This window comes from Chrysochloris asiatica, unplaced genomic scaffold (assembly GCF_000296735.1).
Source record: "Chrysochloris asiatica unplaced genomic scaffold, ChrAsi1.0 scaffold00229, whole genome shotgun sequence".
Lineage (NCBI taxonomy): Eukaryota > Metazoa > Chordata > Mammalia > Afrosoricida > Chrysochloridae > Chrysochloris > Chrysochloris asiatica.
In genome coordinates, this window is record NW_006408747.1 from 1,243,925 (window position 1) to 1,247,770 (window position 3,846).

General features: G+C 39.2%; 1 pseudogene; it reads right to left on the reverse strand.

The window, feature by feature from the left end:
* Positions 1–2,325: 2,325 nt before the first annotated feature.
* On the reverse strand, positions 2,326–3,726 carry LOC102820973 (annotated as a pseudogene).
* Between the last annotated feature and the right edge of the window lie 120 nt (positions 3,727–3,846).

Below are 3,846 nucleotides of genomic sequence, written 5' to 3' on the forward strand. Positions count from 1 at the left end.
AAACTACCAGTGGTTCTGCATGAGAAAGATGAGGCTTTATGCTCCTGTAAAGGTTTGCAGCCTCGGGAACCCTGTGCAGGGTCACTATGAGTTGGAACTGACTCAATGGTACTTAACAACAATATATGGCCTATGGGCCAAAAGTTCCCCAATCCTGCTGTATGGGATTCATTTAGCTTTTGGAATGGACACCTTTACTTTAATAATATTAGGGAACTTTTCTGCCAGCAAATCTTCATTTTTTTTTCTATGATTGTATTTTTGGTCTCCTCCTGATCTGTGATTTTTTGTCATTTATAAATTACTCCTCTTTGATAGTATCCCACATAACTCTTAGACTTTCATTTTTCTGATTATTCCTCAAATTAATGCCAAGAAATTTGTCCTCTATTTCATTGATTCTGTCCTTCCATTGATTCAGATCTACTCCTATGTCCTTCCATTAAGTTATATATTCTGAAAAATCTTTTGGATTTTTAGTTGCCTTTTTTGTATTGCTTCTAATAAGTTATTTTTGCTGTTGTTGTTGTTATTGTATTGTTATCGCAATTTCTTTTAAAGTTTTGCCTGTCTTTTCCTTGATGTGCTGATGGATCCTGATCAGGTAGGTATATTACCATTTCTTCCTTAGGAAGATTTTCTGGCCCTTCATTTGAGTCACTTGCTTGAGTATTCATTTCTTTTCTCTTCTTTTTTTAAATTGTTTAAATATCAGGTTTATTAAGGTTTAACTTACATACAATAACGTTCAGTTGGGTGAATTTTAACAATTGTGTACTGTCCTGGAACCATCTGTACAATCGAGATTTGTACAGATTTCCCAGTGACTCCAAAGGTTCCATCCAGCCCCTTTGCAACCAATACTCCCCACACATGACAAAAAGCAAATTTTGAGCTACTTGCTAATAGGTCAGATTGCAAAGTCATTTGAACTGCAAGGTCGGTGGTTCACGCTCACCAGCTGCTTCTTGGAGGCCCTATACAGGGTTGCTATGGTTGGAATCGACTCAATGGCACTTAACAACAACAACAACAACAACAACTGGATACAGTGAGTTTCAATACCCAATAACAAGAATTCGGAGTCCTGGTGTGGTGCTGTGGGTTAATGTGCTGGACTGCAAATTTGGTTTGAGCCCAGATGCTCCTCGGAAACCCTGTACAGGGTCACTGTGGGTTGGAACTGACTTGATGGCACTCAACAACACGAACAAGAACTCAGTTCAAGTACCACAAGAACAAAGAAAAATCATTTACGCTACCAAATACAAAATCCACTGGAAAAAAAAGGACAATGATAAAGCGATTCTCAATATACAGCTAGTACGTAACCTTTGCAGCAAAGCAACTGAGAATGTTTTTACTAGCCTCCTTTCACATCTTGGATCTAACCACCATGGGTTTTAAGCCATCTTCATTCTTCAAGGGAGCCCCAAACAAGAATATTCAAATACTAGAGAAATTCTTTTGTAAAAAACTACTTGGGTCCTATCACAGATTTATCAAAACTTCCATGTCTCTTGTAAAGTGTTCCCTAGTTATAGTCTTATAAAGCCCATACAACTTTGGGTAAAACAAACATATGAAGTGTTAATTTTTGCCAATTAAAATGATAAAATATGTCATATTTGTTCTCTCCTCCGCATTCATTACTTGAGCTTAAGTTGGAATAGTACAATAAGTTTTGCATATGAACCCCCCAAAGTATCTTTCTAGCTACACAGGTTTAAAATCTTTTGTATTTGAAATACTTTTCTTTACTATCCTTATAATTTATTTTTATCAGACTTTATAGACAGAAAAAATAAATACATTTATACATGGAAGAGTAGATTTAACTCAATATTGCCTAGGATACTTATTACAGTGCCAAATGAAGGCACTGATGTGACATTTGAAATTCAGATACCTTTATTTAAATTGAAAACACTCTTAATTAAAGCTATATTTAGTTAAGACCCTTGTATTATAAAAATCATAAGAATACTGCTGGATGAGGCAGAAATATTTCTAGGTTAACAAGAGCAGATTTAACTTTGGACATGCATTCTTTAGATGGAGTCCTGGTGTGGCACTGTGCGCTAATGTGTCAGACTGCGCAGTCGTTTGAACTAGAAGGTCAGTGGTTCAAGCATACCAGCTGCTCCTTGGAAACCCTATACGGGGTCGCTATGGGTTAGAATTGACTCAAGAGCACTTGACAACAACATCTACATAGGTATTCGGAGGTATGAATTTAGTGATGGAAAGATTTATGTACATGGTGGCATCTCAGAAGCAGTTCTCTAACAGCTTTGTTTATTTTCTTGGATTTTAAAAGTATGTTTAAGATTCTTCTTCATAATCGATCTTGAAAGTCAAATAATAAAATATCTCATATCAGCAATTTTATACTTTACAACAAAAGGTTATGAATTGGGCTGAGAACCACAAGGTCAGCAGTTCAAATCTACCAGCTGTTCCACGGGAGATAGATGTGGCTTTCTGCTCCTGTAAAGATTTACATCCTTGGAAACCCTGTACAGGGTCGCTATGAGTTAGAACTGACTCCACGGCACATAACCACCACCACCACAAGAGGTACATCAGCTAACATACTTTGTGTGACTGTAAGAGAGAGTAGAGTGGCGTTTGTAAAGAAGTCCAGGTACCTCTAAGTACAAAAGTTAGTGGAACTGATTTGTTCATCTCTATGGTAACAGCCTCCTCTTCTTTATCAACATTACTTGTTAGTGACAATTTAATGTTTTCATCTTCAAGTTCTCCATTTGCAGAAAATTTCCATGTTTTGTACAGCAAATGACAACAGCATCTCCAATATGACTGAGATGTCAGCATATACATGCAAATTCACCAGAAGGTATCCACAGATGACTCCTGTTCTGGAATTCCAAGTTATTCAGCATCTCAATCGATTAACTTCGTTTCACAGTCTGAAACTGTCTTGGTTTGGTGCTTCAAATTTTAGTGCCAAGGTGTCCACATGATCTCCAGCCCTTAGTATAATGATGTCTCCATTGTCAGCATATTTCAGTATTTTGGACATGCTGGTGAGGTTCATGCCCATCGCCAGGTTGTGGTTGTAGCAGCAGGTGTTGAAGCCCATGAAGCGCAGAGAGCTGCACAAGGGAGACGTGGGACGAAGCCATACTCTGTAGGTTCATGCTACTTGACCTCATGTCCCAGCAGGCCTCGCTGATGACGTCCCTGAGAACCTCTAGCTCTTTCTTCAGGATGGAGCTGTAGACCAAGTGCTCTTGAACATGATGGGAGAGTCTCAACTATGTGGCTACTGGTAGGTTGAATGCAGGGAAGTCAAGCAGGCTGAGGCCTGACAAGGATTGGGGCTTCAGCTGGAGACCTAAAGGACCACAACTAGCCTGCTGCATTTAATGCTGCTGCACTCTGCTTTAGCATTCTTATCCTGTTTTGGTTTGTTTTTTTTTTACTGTGATTTAATGTTATCTGTTGTCTCTGAGACATTAAGCTGTTATTGTAATAATTTATTAGTTGCATATGTGTTTGCTTTGCCCTGCTGTTTTGTTTGGATGGATATACCTGGATGGGTAGGGCAGGCATGTCCTGTCTCTGGGTGGGTGGTGTTAGCCGTTGGGATTGTGACTGTGTCATGACCTGTTCACCTTGCTTCTCTGTGTGTGTGTCGATACAGTTTCTCTGTGTCTTATGGGAGTGTCAGGAAGTTGCTTTGCTGTACTGCTCACCCATGGTTACCCCTAGCGCCTTATCTCAAGTTGGCCACAATGAGCTTGGATGACTGGCAGATCCCCTCCATTCTTTGTAACTCATTTACTGTTTAAGTTTTTTCTTCCAGTTGTGTGTGTGTGT